The sequence below is a fragment of the Rhipicephalus microplus genome, chromosome 7 (assembly GCF_043290135.1).
Source record: "Rhipicephalus microplus isolate Deutch F79 chromosome 7, USDA_Rmic, whole genome shotgun sequence".
Lineage (NCBI taxonomy): Eukaryota > Metazoa > Arthropoda > Arachnida > Ixodida > Ixodidae > Rhipicephalus > Rhipicephalus microplus.
Genome location: NC_134706.1, coordinates 115,936,959 through 115,956,449, shown reverse-complemented (window position 1 = coordinate 115,956,449; position 19,491 = coordinate 115,936,959). Strand labels below are relative to the sequence as shown.

General features: G+C 48.5%; 1 long non-coding RNA gene across 2 annotated transcripts in view; it reads left to right on the top strand.

Moving 5' to 3' along the window:
- Positions 1-19,491, top strand: part of LOC142767597 (uncharacterized) — a 93,591-nt gene that overhangs the window by 57,320 nt on the left and 16,780 nt on the right. The gene's annotated exons all lie outside the window — the stretch shown is intronic.

Here is a 19,491-nt window from a genome sequence, read left to right as displayed (position 1 = left end):
TCACCTACCTAGGGCTTCAAGTGAGTCAATTTTAAATTAGAAATCTATCGCGTCAGCCACTACTCTGCGCAATCATTAATGTAATTCACTAATGAAATGAGGTGTTTTATTGCATCTGACCCTGCATCTCACTGCAGCTAATTTAGTTACACAATCCGTATACCAGTCAGGTTTTAGAAAACAGCCATGTGTTTTCAGAAAAGGAAGTCAAGGCTAGTGTACATGACAATGATGATGATGAGCTTAAATTTGATGGGTGTTGCAATGAGAAAAAAGCTGACGAAAAAAGCTCGTAAAAATAAACCTTGAAATGTTTTGTAGATATATCTGATTTATAACAGCCACATAGCAATGCATCATGCGAGAGGCGTAAATGAATTTGTTCAGAGGGAGGTAGAAGAAGGAGGCAATGTCTTGATTTGAAGTAGATGCTGGGCAAGCTAGTGTGGCCAAATGTCACTTTGGCATGTGTATATCATGCCAGAAAGAACTTTCGGGATCGGGACGTGACCAGAGTGCCACCTCTGGCCGCGCCACTGTTTCGCGTATACTGAAGCTTCCAACAACATTCAATGCTTACATGGTTCCTGCGTTCAGAAAGAGAAAGTATAAGTGCATTATTAGCTTTCGTTAGGTTGGGATGTTTGATTGTCATGGGACTATTGAAAATTGAAACTAGCACAGGAAGATGAGCAAGCCGTCTTTAGCACTTAAGTATCCTGGAAAATTGCACTCTGAATATTTATATATCTCAATACTTTACAGAGGAGAACGTTACAGGGCGTTCACTACAGCACGATGCAAAGACATAATAACATATAATAATGTTTTGTTTGGACAAATTTGTACTAGTTGAACTCATCATATAACTTATAAAACTTGGTACACTTACGATAACGTCACCTCATGTTAGCCATCTTTAGTAATGTGTATTGTCACGGGGTCATGACGTGACCGAAGCCAGGAGACTTTACGTTGAGGTTTAACTGTTTATTTAGGCAAACCTGTGCCCGGTAAACGGAAAGTTCGATTACAATAGCAGTCTTGCACAGATAGCGGTGAACGGAGCGTCGGCCGTCGATCAACTACTGACAAGCGGCGAAGCGCGTCGGCATTTACTCTCTTGCCGTCCAATGTTCTAGCGTTATCGTTGGCGGTGGCGTAGGTTCCAGAATAATTTGTACAGTTCGCAGAGTAGGCGTGATTTATCGAAATGGTCTACTACAGCCCGGAACCTTCTCGAAAACTGCAGGCGCGGATTCCGCTGAGAATTGTGTAGTGTTTTGGGACGATAACAAAACTTGGGAAATGGAATGTGGCATTGCCCCCCTCTGAAAAAGGCATCGTCCCGATGCTTTAATGAAAGATGAAGGTACAACAATAATACAAGAAAGTACAACGAATAAATTACGATAAAATAATAATACAAAAAAACACTAATTCAGTTTGTCAACGCGCATGAAACGGCTTGAGGCGCGCAACATGGACGACTTCAGGTCGCGATCGGCGTCGTTGAGAGTTCATGATGCCGTCCGGGACAACCTCGTAATCAAGTGGGCCGAGACGTCGAACCACCCTGTATGATCCGAACTACCGTCGCAGAAGCTTTTCACTTAGTCCACGTCGGCGTATCGGCGTCCACACCCAAACACGTTAACCGGGCTGGTATTCCACGAAGCGTCGTCGAAGATTGTAACGGCGGCTGTCGGTCGTCTGTTGATTCTTGATACGGAGACGCGCGAGTTGTCGGGCTTCTTCGACGCATCGAAGGTACACACTCACATCGAGGTTTTCTTCGTCGGTGACGTTGGGTAACATGGCATCGAGCGTCGTTGCCGGGATCCTTCCGTAGACCAATTTGTATGGAGATATCTGCGACGTCTCCTGCACCGCCGTGTTGTATGTGAAGGTCACGTACGGAAGAATGGCGTCCACGTCTTGTGTTCAACATCGACGTACATTGCCAGCATGTCGGCGATCGTCTTGCTAAACCGCTCGGTGAGGCCGTTGGTCTGTGGGTGGTACGCTGTCGTCCGGTGGTGGTTTGTCTAGCTGTATGCCAAGATCGCTTCAGTTAAGTCGGCAGTAAATTCCGTTCCTCGGTCGGTGATAAGGACCTCCTGGGTGCCGTGATGTAGGATGATATTTTCGACGAAGAACTTAGCTACCTCGGATGCACTGCCTTTGGGAAGGGCTTTTGTCTCGGCGTAGTGAGTGAGGTAGTCGGTAGCTACCACGATCCAGTTGTTTCCGAAAGCCGTTGTCGGCAACGGCCCCAGTAGGTCCATAGCAATCGGCTGGAAAGGTTGGCAAGGTGGTTCGATTGGCGGCAGAAGTCCCGCTGGCCTTGTCGGCGGTGCCTTGTGTCGCTACAGTCTCGGCATGTTCTCACATAACGAGTGACGTCGGTGATAAGACGTGGCCAGTAGTACCTTTCTTGTATTCTCGCGAGCGGGCGAGAAACACCGAGGTGCCCTGCCGTCGGATCGTCGTGCAGGGCCTGCGGGAGTTCTGGTCACAAAGCTGAAGGCACCGCAACGAGGTACTTAGCTCGAAGCGGTGAAAAGTTTTTCTTTTGTAGAAGACCGTTTCGAAGGAAGAACGACGCAAGTGCGCGCTTGAATACCTTCGGTACTTTGGCGTTCCTGCCTTCGAGGTATTCTATTAGGGCCTTAAGTTCCGAGTCGGCCCACTGTCGTTCAGTGAAGTCGTCGGTAGATATCGTTCCCAAGAAGTAGTCGTTATCCTGGTCGTCAGGTGTTGGTTGGTCAACAGGCGCACGAGAGAGACAGTCGGCGTTGGAGTGTTTCTTGCCGGACTTGAAATGACAGTAATGTCATATTCTTGAAGACTCAGGCTTCATCGTGCGAGGCGACCTGAAGGATTCTTCAAGGTGGCTAGCCAACACAAGGCGTGCTGGTCGCTCACAACTTTCAAGGGCCTTCCGTAGAGGTAGGGGCGAAATTTTGACGTAGCCCAGATGATGGCGAGGCACTCCTTTTCTGTTGTGGAATTATTGGCTTCTGATTTGGATAGCGATCAGCTGGCGTAACTAATAACCCTTTCAAGTCCGTCAGCCCTCTGCACAAGAACGGCGAAAAGACCTACGCTGCTTGCGTCAGTGTGTATTTGTGTCTCGGCGAATTCGTCAAAATAGGCAAGTAACGGAGGTCCCTGGAGGCAATGTTTAAGCTCCTTGAAAGCGTGTCCTTGTGGCGTTTCCCACTTGAACTCCACGTCGGTCTTGGTAAGGTTAGTGAGAAGATCGGCGATGCGGGCGAAGGTTTTCACGAACCGCCTATATAGGCGCACAGGCCCAGAAATCGGCGCACCGCCTTCTTGTCAGTGGGCGGCGGGAAGTCGGCGATGGCGGCTGTTTTCCGTGGATCGGGACGAACTTCAGACTTGCTAATAACGTGCCCCAGAAACAGGAGCTCCTCGTACGCAAATCTGCACTTTTCTGGCTTCAGTGTGAGTCCGGACGTCTTGATGGCTTGAAGTACAGCTTCAAGGCGCCGAAGATGCTCGTCGAAATTCGAGGAAAAGACGATGACGTCGTCCAAGTACACAAGGCAAGTCTGCCACTTCAATCCTGCCAGTACTGTATCCATAACTCGTTAAAAAGTTGAAGGCCCTGAGCAAAGACCGAAGGGCATCACCTTAAACTCGAAGAGGCCGTCCAGTGTTATAAACGCCGTCTTCTCTCGGTCTCTTTCGTCAACTTCGATTTGGCAATAGCCAGTCTTGAGGTCCATTGATGAAAAGTACTTGGCGTTATGGAGCCGATCAAGTGCGTCCTCTATTCGTGAGAGAGGATACACGTCCTTTCTTGTGATTTTGTTCAGGCGGCGATAATCGACGCAGAAACGTAGGGTCCCATCCTTTTTCTTCTCTAACACCTCAGGGGATGCCCATGGACTCTTGGACGACTGGATAATGTCATCCCGCAGCATTTCAACAACTTGTCTCTTCATGGCCTCACGTTCTCGCGTCGAAACCCTGTAAGGACTCTGACGGAGTGGTCTGGCGTTTTCTTCGGTTATGATGCGATGTTTTGTGTTCGGGGTCTGTCAAATTTTCGATGTCGACGAAAAGCAATCTTCATAGTGCAGGAACAGGGGCTTGAGTTGTTCTTGCTTATGGTTTTGAAGTCTGGAATCGACATAGAAAGCTACGGGAGGGGCTTGGTTCCTCTGAGCAGGTTCCGCAGAATCGGCGTGGGCGAAAGCACTGGTGGCTTCGACAATTTCTCCGATGTATGCGACTGTTGTTCCTTCGTTCACATGTTTGTACTCATTGCTGAAATTCGTGAGCATAAACGTTGCTTTGCCTCCCCACAGCTCGGCAATTCCTCTTGCGACGCAGATATTTCGGGTGACCAACAGATGCTGACTACCTTCAACGACGCCTTTTAAGTCAGGTGATTTAGGAGCGCCGACTGAAATAATAACGCTTGAGCGAGGCGGAATGGTGACTTGTTCTTTCAGCACATTCAAGGCATGGTTTCCTGACGGCGTGCGCGGTGGTAGTGCTTCTTCTGTGGATAACGTTATCGACTTTGTTTTTAGGTTGATGACAACACCATGGAGGCATAAGAAGTTCATGCCAAGGATGACATCTCTCGAGCAACGCTGTAGGACTACGAAGTCTGTAGGATAAATACGACCGTTAACGGTGACTCTCGCTGTGCAGATTCCTGCAGGCGTTACGAGATGACCTCCGGCTGGGCGGATTGCAGAGCCTTCCCAAGCTGTCTTAACTTCCTTTAACTTCGAGGCGAACGACGCCCTTATGGCGGAGTAGTCGGCTCCAGTATCGACGAGAGCGGTCTCATTGTGGCCGTCGATAAGAACGCCGAGGTCGCTAGTTCGCCGTCTCGCATTACTGTTAGGGCGTGGCATCGGGTCACGGCTGCGTCGGCTTGTTCCGCTGCTTCCATATTGCGTCGTCAGGTCACCTTCGGTAAGTGAGGTTTCGCCGTCATGGCTTTGCCTGGTTGGCGTTGTGTTCGGAAAGCTCCGTTGCGGCGTCGTCGTCGTCGTCGGAGGGTCTTCATTAGTTCGTCGCTCAGCAACCGCACCTCCATCGGTTGCTGCCCTTAGTTTACCGGATACGGGCTAAGAGACCAGCCAGCGTTGGGCCAGAGTACTGCCGGTGGTGCGGTGACGTGCGGCGGCTTGGCGACGGCGAACGCGAAGGGCTTCGTGGTGTCCACTGAGTTCCTGTCAGGTAGTCGGCGAAGTCACGTGGCCGTTCTCCTGGCTGTGGACGCGGTGCATTGACGGCGAAGCCACGCAGTCCCATCTGTCGGTACTGGCAACGGCGGTATGTGTGCCTGGCTTCGCCGCAGTGGTAGCAGAGCGGGCGGCGGTCAGGGGTGTGCTAGACGTCAGTCTTCCTCGGCGCACTGCGCTGGGCCGCTGTCGAACGGTATGACGTTGGTGGGGGTGGTGGCGGTGTTGGCGTCTGTCGAAGGAAGTGCGATGGGGCGGCGTTTTGGCGTGGACGGGGAGGAGCGTTGTGGCGCACTGCAGCGGCGTAGCTCATAGCTTCAAGCTCGGGCAGCGGTGCTTGGGGAATTCGAAGCGATTGCCGAACTTCTTCTCGCACAATGTTGGCGATCGAATCCTTTTGAGGCTGCACCGAAGGCAACAGCTTGCGCGGCTCTTCCAGCACGATCGCTCGGATCGTTTCACGCAGGTCTTCGGAGTTACTGGCTTGAGGAGCAGCGCATTCTGGAGTCAGGCGACGATTATAGTGTCGGGTGCGAATGTCCAGGGTCTTTTCGATAGTGGTCGCTTCGGCTACGAATGCTTGGACGGTGTTTGGAGGATTTCTCATCAGTCCCGCGAAGAGCTCCTGTTTGACCCCTCGCATGAGGAAACGAAATTTTTTCTCCTCAGGCATGTCTGGGTCAGCGTGACGGAATATGCGGGTCATTTCTTCTGTGAAAATGGCGACATTTCATTTGGTAGCTGAACCTGGGCCTCTAGTAAAGCAGCGGCCCTCTCTTTGTGAGCGACGCTCGCGAACGTTCGCAGGAATGCGCCGCAGAAAACGTCCCTCGTTCGGAGCATGGACTCCCGATTTTCGAGCCAGGTCCTCACAGTGTCTTCCAAATAGAAAAACACACGACGGAGCTTTTCGTCATGGTCCCAGTGGTTGAGGGCGACCAAACGGCCGTATGTTTATAGCCAAGACTCGGGGTCTTCGAACGATGACGCATGGAAAATTGGTGGTTTTTTGGGTTGATGCATGACCATCGTGGGCTGGCACGCTGCGGTTGTCATTGTCACTGCAGTCGCGGTCATGCCCTTGGTCTTCCGCGCCTTGTCTTGTAGAAGCCCGTACTCCGGTGGTAGCCCTTGCTATCGGCGGCTTGTTCGCTGCTCCTGGTTGGCGTCGGTGTCTTTACCCCGACGTGGGCTTGGTTAACAGCTTGACGGGAGCGTCCGGTACATGAAAGAAGCCTCCACCTCCACCAGATGTCATGGGGTCATGACGTGGCCGAAGACAGGAGACTTTACGTTGGGATTTAACTGTTTATTTGGGCGAACCTGTACCCGGTAAATGGAAAGTTCGATTACTGTAGCAGTCTTGCATAGATAGCAGTGAATGGAGCGCCAGCCGTCGATCAACTACTGACAAGCGGCGAAGCGCGTCAGTATTTATACTCTTGCCGTCCAATGTTCTAGCGTTATCGTTGGCGGTGGCGTAGGTTCCAGAATAATCTGTACAGTTCGCGGAGTAGGCGTGATCTTATCAAAATGATCTACTACACACTGGAAGCTTCTCGAAAACTACAGGCGCGGTTCGCTCTGAGAATTGTGTTGTGTTTTGGGACGATAACAAAACTTGTGAAACGGAACGTGGCAATATGTATAAGAACGGCTGTGGGAACGCCGTGTTGACAAATACACGAATTCCAATATAGAAGTTCACACCATCTTCCCAGATGCAACCCTCACGGGACGCGGGTGCAGCGGTGAGCGCTGGAAGATTACTTTAAAACAATGGCTGGCGTAGGTCTTGTCGTTTCTTCAGAGTGGACACGGGCGCTCGACCAGAACTGGCACACGTTTTGCCTTGACTACCATAGTTTCGTGAGTGGTGAAGTCACGCTTCAGGTTCCTGCAGACATTCGACGTCGAAGTTGGCAAGGACTAGATCGATGCGCGTTCGGCTTTTTGTCGTGGGTAGTTTACGTTCTGGATACGCCCACTTCAGTGAGCGCAGGTCACGCGAGCCATTCTGCTCCCCCTCCGCTGATGTCAACGTTGAAGTGTCCCTCGCTAACACCTCCTAGAAGGCGTTGCCCGCATCTACGAGAGACGCACTTCAACACGCCTCGCCGCAAACAGTGAGCGTCTCCTCCAGACAGTGCTGAACCTATTGTTTCGGCAGGTAGGGAGCTAGGTACAGCGCCAGTATCGTGACGTCACCGCCCGGCATGGCAACGCGCTCGGAGCAGGAGCGTCTCGGAAAGGTTGCGGCTCGTTCTTCCAGTACCTACAAATTGGTGGTGTAGCGAGCGGACCGAATGTATCCAGCTATCTCTCCCATGAGATGGTCGCTCAACTAAACAAAAAGCAATAAGACGTCGTCGCGCTTTTATCCGGGGAGCTAATTCAGGGCTTTGCTGCAGCCATATATTTTTCTTTTAAAAGCGAAGCATTTCTTAGCGCACTTCGGCGACTTTTCACGTATCTATCTATCTATCTATCTATCTATCTATCTATCTATCTATCTATCTATCTATCTATCTATCTATCTATCTATCTATCTATCTATCTATCTATCTATCTATCTATCTATCTATCTATCTATCTATCTATCTATCTATCTATCTATCTATCTATCTATCTATCTATCTATCTATCTATCTATCTCTCTATCTATCTATCTATCTATCTATCTATCTATCTATCTATCTATCTATCTATCTATCTATCTATCTATCTATCTATCTATCTATCTATCCATTATTATAATCGCGGTGCTTATGTCTCTCTTTCCCGAGAGCTAGATCAGTTTTTACCGGAGTTCAGACAATATGCTACCAACCTGGATTTGAATACTACATGGCACTTGTTCACAACTAAGCTTTTATCACTGATACGCACTAATGTTCCGTCACGGGTGCTTTCCTCAAAGCGTAGAACTAGTAAGCCCTGGATGAACAGCAGCCTCAAGGCCTAGATTAATCGCAGGCACCGCGTGTATCGAAAGTACTGCCAGACACCACAATGCGAGCTACATGAAATGTTGAAAGAACTAAACAAGAGTATTGCTAAACAGAGTCGCTGTGCTGAACTTGAGCATCTGGGTCGCCTAACTGATAGGATCAAAAATAACTCGAAAGAAGTATGGAAGTACGTTAAATCAAGCAGGCTGGAAAGGAAACGATTCCAGATGTTATAGATGACCTCAACTTCAGCGCAGACTTAAAGGGCAAAGCTGAGAGATTCAATTTTTATTTTCAGTCTGTTTTCACCCAATCAGTTTGCCTACCCAGCGGCCTTCAGTTAGTCAGAAAAAATTCAGAAATGATTGAAATATGTTTTACTGAACGTGGAATCTTAGCTCTGTTACAAAAAATTAAGGTAAATGTGGCACCTGGTCTTGATGCTATTCCTAATTATGTTTTAAAAAACTGTGCTGCCTCACTTGTACCATTTCTAGTCTTGCTCTTCGAAAAATCAATGGCGCTTGGCTGTTTACCTGACGACTGGAAAAGTGCCAACGTTGCCCCTATCTTCAAAGCTGGAGACAAAACGCGAACAAAAAATTACAGACCGATCTCGCTAACTTATGTAATATGCAATATAATGGAACACATTATCTATACCACTTTAATCTCCCATCTTCAAGATAATAACTTTTTCTGCACTACGCAACACGGTTTCAGAAAAGGGTTGTCCTGCGATACTCAACTAATTGAATTTAGTCATGATATAGCTGCCTCGATCGATAATGGATGCCAAGTGGATTGTGTATTTTTAGATTTTCAAAAAGCCTTTGATTCTGTATCACACAATTTATTATTACTTAAACTGTCTGCTCTGAATATCCCTCCCTCTTTGTTGAAGTGGCTTGTAGCGTATCTTGTTGGTAGAAAACAGCGGGCTGTTCTCGAGGGAGTGAATTCATCTGAAGTCGATGTCTTATCAGGGGTCCCCCAGGGATCTGTTCTGGGACCCCTTCTTTTTTTGATACTTATAAATGATATAACCCAACAAGTATCCAGCCACATGCGCATGTATGCAGATGACTGCTGCATATATCGTGACGTCACGTCTGCTCAAGATTCTGCTCAAAACTACAAAGTGATCTAAAGGCTGTGTTATCATGGTGCACCACATGGAATATGACACTTAACTTTTCAAAATGTATTACCGTTCGCTTTACAAACAAAAAGAACATTCTAAGTACGAATTACTTTCTTGGAGACAATCGTTTGGAAGTTGTGTCTAAATATAAGTACCTAGGCGTTTTCTTTACGAGCAACCTATCTTGGAACGACCACATTGAATACGTCAGTGCTACAGCGAGCCGTGTATTGAACTTCCTGAAGCGTAACTTTAAACAGGCCCCACCTAAACTAAAGGAAACGCTCTATCTTTCTAACGTTCGCTCAAGTTTAGAGTACGGTTGTGTGGCTTGGGATCCAGACACTAAAATATGTACTAATGCGCTAGAAAGGGTTCAGAAACGAGCAGCGCGTTTTGTGTCTGGTAACTATGATTTCACTAACTGCTCTTCGTGCATTCGTAAACATTTGGGTTGGCCTCTCCTGCAGGACAGGCGCAAATTCTTAAGATTAAATCTATTTCATAATATTTATATTGGTAGCACTGGTTTAAACAAAGACGTGTACATTAAAGATCCCACTTGTGTATCCTCTCGCCTAGATCACTCCCGCAAAGTTCGCGAATACCGATGTCGCATAAATACTTACAAAAACTCCTTCTACCCGAAAACCACACACGAATGGAACAACCTACCAGAATATATTGTATCCACCCCACCACCCTCATTTCAAAATGCTCTGTCACAATTTTTGTTGAAATAAAAGATGCCAATTTTTGTTTGCATTTCTGTTTGTTTTACTTTTCCTTGATTGCCTCGTGTTCCCGAGAATGTGTACACACTGTATAAGCTGAGCATGCTTACTTGTTTTGTTATCGGTATTCATACCCTGTATCAATTTCAAGTTTTATGTCTCCTACCCCCTACTGTAATGCCCAAATTGGGCGCTGTAGGTACTCAAATAAATAAATAAATAAATAAATAAATAAATAAATAAATAAATAAATAAATAAATAAATCTATCTATCTATCTATCTATCTATCTATCTATCTATCTATCTATCTATCTATCTATCTATCTATCTATCTATCTATCTATCTATCTATCTATCTATCTATCCACCTACGACTTTTAGCTCTCCTGGCCGTTTCAATAGATGTATCGGTGCCAAACTTGGTATGCCATAATATGACTGCATGAAGAACTTATTTGACTAGTCGAAACATGAAAATCGCGACATGGATGTCATGAATGTTATATTTTCAATTTCATGGTCCTGCAGCTCTTGCGGTGTTTTCGTTCACATGACATGCTGCAAAACTGATATGGTATGACATGATTCCATGGCTAATACAAGCGACAGATCTTAACTTGGAAATCATGACATGTGTGTCATGTAAGAACATGACTACATGCCAAGCTCATGATGCGCTCGTGGGCGTTTCGCTAGAGTCACATATACCAAATTTGGTATTACCGTACGGGGATGAATGACAAAGGTATGTGATTTGTGCAAACATGATAATCATAAGATGCGTGTCAAGTAACAACATGACTACACGCCTCAATCATGATGTGCTAGCAGCCATTTTGATAGGTTCACATGTACAAAACTTGGTATTACGCGAAGCAAATGCACGACACAGGTAAATGACACATGCAAACATGATAATCTTGATAAGCGTGTCATGTAACAACATGACTACATGCCACACTCATGATGTGTTCGCGGCCGTTTCGCTAGCTTTACATATGCCAAATCTGGTATCATGTGACGTCAATTGATGACGAAGGTATGTGACTGGTGCAAACACGATAATCATGAGGTGCGTGTCATGTGTGAGCATGACTACATGCCACAGTCAAGGCGCCAATACATTTCGACGTGACACAGTGCGCGTGCTCACCGGCGTTCATTTCGTCGGGTCAAGCAGGCGTTGCCACGACAGACACCGGTCCTGCCATATACTCGCAGGCGCGCGCCGCGCTGCGTTGCTTTGACGCATGCGCGTTTTAGCGCGTCCAGCGTCCTTCCGTAACAACAAAAAAAAAATTACGGCATATTCACGGGGTGAATGATGATGAATGGGCGAAGCTCCGGAGGGATTCATCGGTAAACTGTGAATCTTCCGTGTAATTCGCCCAGTCGATCATCATGTAAAGACGTGAGAAACGCTGTGTGTGTATATACACAAATCAACTTTTATTTGTTCTTAGACGATGGATGGCTTGCGGTGTCCCTTGCCTCGCGCGCTCGCACATTGGGATTCTGTCTGCGAGCGCGCACTGCTACCGCCTTGCGCTCTCTCCGCTGTGCAGCCTTATCCATCCGGCGACTCTGAGCGCCATCTAGTGACCACTGTGCCGCCATCTAGTGACCACTGCAAGAACTAAACTAGAGGTGTCTACATACAGGCTACAGGGGACGCAAAGCCCACGCCCTAAGGAGCTTCGCCACTAAAAAGAGACCCAGTGTTGTCTGGGTAACGCATCGGCGCGAAACGCAGCATGTGGCATTTCGCGCCGGTTGCCATCGGGCCGCACCGACGGACGCTGCTCGTGCCGGTCGCGCCTGGCGTCAGATTATAGAGTGCTCGCCTTTTGCTAACGTAGCGTCGCTGTGCCCAGCGAGGGCGTGCGTCAACTCTACATAGGAGTTTATTGAGCCCTTCAAGTTGCGCTCGCGGTCGTCTTACTATCTCCACATAAACCAAACTTGGTGTTTCGTGACGTCAGTGGATGGCGAAAGTATGTTGCTGGTGCAAACATGATAATCCTGACACGTGTGTAATGAACGAACATGACATCATACCATGCTCATATCGTGCTCGTGGTCGTTTTGCTAGCCGCACTTATACTAAATTTAGTATCACGTGACGTGAATCACGTGACAAAGGTAAACGAAGGATTAAAACTTGATTTGCATGACACGGAAGTCATGTACGGCTTCATTTACCTCCACCTCGTACCGGTGTGGGGATTTTAAAGTGAAATATCAACCTTTCACTTTCGTGCTTCGCATATAATCAATTCTCACTGTACGTGGGATCTGCCAATTTTTGTTTGTAATCAATTAGTCCCCCCGCCTCACTGCAAGCGGTATAAATGTCCAGCGGCATCGATGTGGTCCATAGTGTCCCTCACATTCCGACCCAGGCCATGCTGTCGTGTATTCGCTGTGTTTCAACCCACTTTCTCCTGGAATACATGGTAATCCGAATATTGTACTACTCAGCCATGAACCTGGTAGTTATACGTCGACTATGATATTACTATATACTTCCATAAACTGCGCGATCACGACAAAAGCCGGAAGAGTGGCCTTTCTAAACCACATTGTTAAATGCTCTCTGGGACGTGTAAATATTTTCAATGCCACTCAATTAAGGAAGTATTATGTCATTGCTCTCAAGAGACGATCGGTGAAGTAAAAAAAGTTGACACGTCGTTGCCCTTTGTCTGGAGAGCCAATCCAGTTTCTTGCTGCAGCCATATAAATTTATTTTCGTTACAGATAAATCAGGCCCGCTGTCCCACTGGAAGCAGTTTAAACATTCCAGCGGCTTCGTAAAGTATGAATATCCTGCGACTCGCTCCACTCGCTACGCGTTCTTACGGACGAAAGGAAAGACAGCGTTCTACACGCTAGTCAAATAACTGATTCGCACCCAAAAAACACAACGGCTATTTGTTTGTATAGTAGCAACAGCGGGTAAGCATACCGATGCTAAGAACGTCTGGATAGCGAAGGAGGGAATACAAGGTCGATACAGCTGGTAGTTAAGGCTCTATAGAAGCCCATACGGGCAGAAAAAAGCGACTAATCAGCTTCTCATGGGGCTTACAGTCATCTTTTTGATGAGGAAGCACTTTCGGTGGAACGAAAAATAAAGCGAGCGTGACGCATTAGCTGGTAAACAAGTGATGCCATTTTGTGTGCACTAGCATGAAGTTCGGTTTCAGACTACTTTTCATAAGCCGCTGGTCAAGTCAGCGTCAGCTAGTCTAATACCGGCTCATGACTGTGGTCTGCCACATCGACCTTTCATCATCATCATCATCATCATCAGCTTGACTACGTCCACTGCAGGACAAAGGGCTCTCCCATGTTCCGCCAGTTAACCCGGTCCTGTGCTTGCTGCTGCCAATTTATACCCGCGAACTTCTTGATCTCGTCTGCCCACGTAACCTTCTGTCTCCGCCTAACCCGCTTCCCTTCTCTGGGAATCCAGTTAGTTACCCTTAATGACGAGCGGTTATCCTGCCTACGCGCTACATGCCCGGCCCATGTCCATTTCCTCTTCTTTATTTCAACTATGATATCCATAACCCCCGTTTGTCCCCTAATCCACTCTGCTCTCTTCTTGTCTCTTAAGGATACACCTACCATTTTTCTTTCCATTGCTCGCTGCGTCGTCCTCCATTTAAGCTGAACCCTCTTTGTAAGTCTCCAGGTTTCTGCTCCGTTGCTAAGTACCAGCAAGATACAGCTGTTATATACCTTCCTCTTGAGGGATAGTGGCAATCAACCTGTCATAATTTGAGAGTGCTTTATCCTAGTTCGACCTTTATCCTAGTTTAAACAGCTGGGCTGTTTAGAAAAGGGTATCGCTGCTGCATGCTTGCCATTTCAACTACAGTACTTTATTATTAACCAAGACATGTGAATCATAGCCTGCCGTAGCCCTTGCTTATACACCATAGGTACAGTGATCGCGGATATCCTTTTGAACCATAAGCACTGCGTCCTTTTGCGTGCTTCTGCTTTTTTAATTTCCATAAAAACCAAAGTGGTCACTTCGCATGGCACTCGCAATTTGGCTCGACCGGAGGCGACTGGTGGCATGTGTTATCTTCTTTTTATAGGCCCTGCGAGATTCAATGGTTCTCACCACACCTATATTATCCCATAGGCACTGACTGAGCTAGGCTGTGGCAATACCCCATGAAAACTGAAGTTTACTGCAGATGCCCCTTCCAACACGAAATCACACGTCGAATAGCACCGTGCAGATGGTTAACCAAGACCCAGTGTGGGTGAAGCGTGTTATCACGATGTTTATCACTGGGATAATCGGGAATGTCCAGTACACTCTTTCTCGATTGCTAGTAATGCCTATCTAGGCAAAAATCAAACTCTCGTTTGATTTTCGCCTCCTCTGTGTTACCTGCTTCACTTTAAGTGAATCAGTGCTAAATAGTTGGTTCCGCCCAGTTAGTGTGACACCTCGGGGCAATGGCAGGTTTATGTAGCAACGGGGAGACAATTTTGGTTTGCTTATATATATATATATATATATATATATATATATATATATTGTCATGACCAAGAAGAAAGACGCTAGCGCTTCAGCGCGCGGGTAGCTAGAGCAAGGAAGAGAAGAACGAAGAGGCAGAATAGAACAGCTGGCCCAGGATCGGGTGTTGTCTCTTGTCCTCTGTCTCGCTCATCGCAATGGCGCAGTTGACGAAGAAGTCTTACGTCCTGGCTTCATCATCCAGAACAGCCGCGATAAGCGCCGCGTGAGGACGGCGTCAAGGCCTCCTCGGCAGCTGATCACCTGCCGCCACTGTCACCACGGCTCGGGGACGGCGTCAAGGCCTCCTCGGCGGCTGCAGTACACGTTAGCGGTACCATTTCACAAAGGACGCCGTCCACGCGTCTATGGCTATGGATTCTGTCATCAGCGCAAGCCGGCAAGTCAACCCTCTGCGGGAAGGAACCGGTACGTGTCTTCGTGGTTCGTCGGCAGTGTGGGCTTCTCTATCCAGGAATGCCGTTCACGCTTCTTTGGCGATGGAGTCAACAACCCGGCCGCCGCTTCAGTTGCCCACCAGACCATCAGTGAACGTTGTCCATGCCTCCTCTGTGGTACCAGGGCATCACCCAATGGACACTATGCTACCACTTCGCGGCCGTAATACGCACGGGCTCCTGTTCTTTGGGAATGCTGTTCAAGCTTCCCACGGCCTGCATTCCCTGTCCGGTACTCTTCCAACATATGAGCCGCCAAGAAACGCTGTTCATGCTTCCTTGGACGAGCGTGTCACCACCTTGAGTACTACTAAAACCACGTACTTCACGGACGCGAACCAAAGCGGTTCAGAAGCCTCGTGCCACAGTGCCGTGGAACTGTGGCGTACCATCGCGCTACTCCGCGCCTAGACTAACAAACTGACAGCGTTGATCACCGAGCAAGCTCCTACAATGTTGCCAGCATTGTGTGACATTAACGCAGTGTTGAATGTAACTGCCTCATACGACCTTGAGGCGAGCACACCGGAGCAACGCAGGCAGCTTCGGTCTTCTCTCTTTGAGCTCCCACAGCAGCTCGACTGCTTCGCGTCGGTGATCTCTGCGTTGGTGCCTGCCACCCCACAATCACCAGCCGTCTGCGAACAACTGGAATTCCACGGGGCCCGGAACGACGCTGACAGCTGGGTGGCAACCGTCAACGCGCTAGCAATGTGCGCGGCCTGGACAGAGGATCACAAATGGTATGTGGCCATAGACCGTCTTCGAGAAGGTGCAGCGGCGTGGCACCGGTATGAAGGCTGGAAGCAGCAGTCATGGGCGGAGTGTAGCTGTAAGCTCATAGCTGCTTTGGGTCGTAATCCTTACCACCTCTCCATCACCATCCAGTTCAACCTGGCCGTTATCGAGGAGCAAGCTTCAGAGTCTTTCCACCTCGAGGCTGCAGCTGTGCGCTGCAGCTTACCACACGAGAAGTTAGACACTTTGTCGATACCCGAATCAAGTTCACTGCGGCCAGGGGTTGCTACCAAAGTCGGACCTCTTGAAGGCTCTAACGAAACAGCCGCAAAAAATAATCTCGACTTTGCTGCATTGCCCTTCACTGACGCAACCCCATTCGCACACCGAGCTGAAGTGGAGCAACACCTCGAAGGTTCCTCGGAGCCCTCTAGCCGCTTGGCAGAAAGCTTCTCCACCTGTCCTACGAATGACGTTAGACGCAGGTGCGACACGCAACTGCTGCTCTCAGTACCTGTGCCGGTACGCGACGCCATCATGTCAGTGGAAGAGGCTGGTACCAGTCTTTATACAGCTCAGTTAGAGAAGCCAGCCTCAATATCACCTTTACTGAGGCAAGTGGAGACACCAGCATCGCTATGCTTGAACCGCTTACCGTCATGGCGCTGGTAGAGCCCAAGGTAACCATTGCTGGTCTCACTGACCAAGAACATGAGGAGAAAGTTGGTGCTCAAGATGCAGACAGCAGCCAATACGATAACAGGTTCACAAAATGTCCTGCCGAAGATGCCAAAACCAGCCGTAAATTATGTTCTCTCGCCACACACCTCAGAAGTTGCATACCCATTCTCGACACAAGGCAAGGTACCCAGCGCGTCTTTTGGGATACTCTTTCGGCTACCCTTGTCCGGAGTTCAATGCCTGCCGCTGAGTTTGCAGCCCGTCCGAAGCGCGCTGTCAGGTGCATGTTTAGCTGCTTCCCACAGAGAGTCTCTACATGGCCGAGACCAACCACAACGATGCAGCCAGTCTCGACCTCCTGATAGATTTGTGCAAGACTCTGGCACCCAGTTTCAGCGTGGCCAAGGCCGACCTCCGAGATGCAGCCAGTATATCGACCACCAGATTTACCTTTGACAGATACCGGAACCCAATCGCGGCCGAGAGCGTTGGCCGCAACGGGGCAGCCAGTGCCGGCCGCCTGAGTCCACAGCACTTTTTCAAGAGAAATCGTGGCGTGAAAAAGAGTGACCAGCTCGAGGCAGCCAGAGCCATTCACCAGAGACGCTTCCCCCAAACCGTCGCTCTATGTTGCATTGTGGTCCGGGCTGACCACCATGATGCAGCCAAGCCCGACCACCAGAAACTTTGCCGCCAGCTCCGCGCGCGCGCCGTCACGGCCGAGTGTCATGACCAAGAAAGACGCTGGCGCTTCGGCGCGCGGGTAGCTAGAGCAAGGAAGAGAAGAACGAAGGGGCAGAATAGAACAGCTGGCCCAGGGTCGGGTGTTGTCTTTTGTTCTCTGTCTCGCTCATCACAATATATATATATATATATATAAATATATATATATATATATATATATATATATATATATATATATATATATGCAAAGATCTGTGATGTCACGACTCTTATTGGATATCACCATGATTGGTCTATTGTGAAGTTGGGGCAAGATTCAAGGCCTCGAACTTACCGTTTACGCAGACGACATAACAATATGGTGTGCTGGAGGCAGCGATGGGCACATTGAATGTGTCTTCTAGGAAGCCATCGACTGCACAGAGTCCTTTTCTCGGGACACGGACCTCAGATGCTCACCAAGTAAATCAGGTCTGCTTTTGTATAGACCCATCAGGCGGGGACGCTAGCCAAGAGACCAGAAGCCCGTGGCAGAGATCGACATAACCGACACAGAAAGAGTTGGGGCACAATCCCTAGTGTCGCGACAATCCGCGTCTTCAGCATGATCTTGTGGTCGGCGGGCGCCAATAACCAAATGATACTACGGTTCGCGAAAAGACGAACAGTACCTTCGGCCTTATCAGGAGGGTTGCCTACAGGCGCAGTGGTCTTGCACAAGACAACCTCGTAAGGCTCATTCATTCGTTCTTACTGTGGCACTTTGAATGAATATCTTGAAGAAGGCCGATAAACGCCATGATTCGGCAAGGCATCAAGATAGGTCTTGGTATCTCTAACTACAAGCAAACGGAACGACTCCTCCAGTCGGGAATGCACAATACAATCGCAGAGATTACGGAGGCACAGGAGACAGCACAGGTCATTAGCTTCCCGGGCACGAAAGCTGGGAGGTGGCTCCTGACTGATATGGGTATCCTGCTGGCCATGGTGGGCCAAATTACGAGTGTTTATCAAGAAAACAACGTGAACAGATAATCTTTTTCTCCATTTCGTGCAATATGCACCCGCGGCGAAGCATGTGAAAAAGACGGACCATTGCACCGGCAATCATCCGCAGGGCAGCAAAGATCTCCCGGGGAAGCTGTTTCGTCGACGCAGTCCAGTACGAGAATAGCAATAAGTACGCAGTGATCCCGGTAGCCATGCTGGTTCGGTGTTCGATGCCGCATTGACCAAATGTTCCTCGTCGAGTGCTGCCGAGCATGCGGGCATCCATAACACAGAGAGAAAAAAAATTGCATGGACCATCTCCCCGAAGGGAACCACGATAGTATGCGAAGAAGCACCTGTGCGCACGCTGTTAACTGCACTGAAACGGCCATTGATGCAAGTGCCGGAAGAACGGTTTGAAGCAAAACTTGGTACAGCCTTTACTCGAGTATTCGTTTCTTTCAAACGCAAAGACACGGGAGATGGATTGGGATTAGTGTAAGTGGTATCGCAGATAAACGAGCCGAAAGAGTGTTTCCACTAGATGTGCACTCGAGCGTTGCGGGTGGTGGAGAGGGGGAAGCAAGAGAGAAGTGTATTGAACGCTAGCGGAGGAGCAACACCACATATGTATGTTGGGAGAAACCGGCAGCTGCTGCCGGTTTCTCCAGAAAATGACGTCAACACGCCGCTGCAACTTGACCTACTTGACATCGTTCCAACAACTGTGGCGGCGGGGGGGGGGGGGGGGTGCGGTGTGGCGCGTTCGCACAGAGACAATAAAGAACAGTGATACACAGGCTAGTCAAAGAGCTGCTTCGCAACTAAAAGAGGAAAAGTAGGGAGGTTAACCAAACTAGGTCCAGTCAGTGGCCATCAATTGAACTTCATTCGGGCCTAGTTGGTACGAATATTTAAACTAAAATTAACAGTGCGAACACAGACCACGCCCCAACAACAAACGAAGATACACGCAGAATAGCTGACTGTAAACGGTTTAATTGATTCATTAATTCATGAGTGCATATCTATCTCCAAATGAGCTTTACGGTGCACATGTACAAAAGTTTTTGGACAATGGAAACATTGACAAAAAGGGTGAATCAGATACGCGAAAACAAGAAATGGTGCAAAGTGACCTAAGGAGCGTTTTGCACGCGATTGGCAAAGGCCCAAAATTTTAGAACAACTGGTGTTTATTATCATTTTCTGAGTGACCTGTGCGTTCATTTGGAGTGTCTTTCTTTCTGTTAGAGCAGTGGGCTTTGATTGTCGAGCTTTGACATTGTTACCTCATGATCGTGTTGTGTGTGCTCATTTCGTGCGTGCT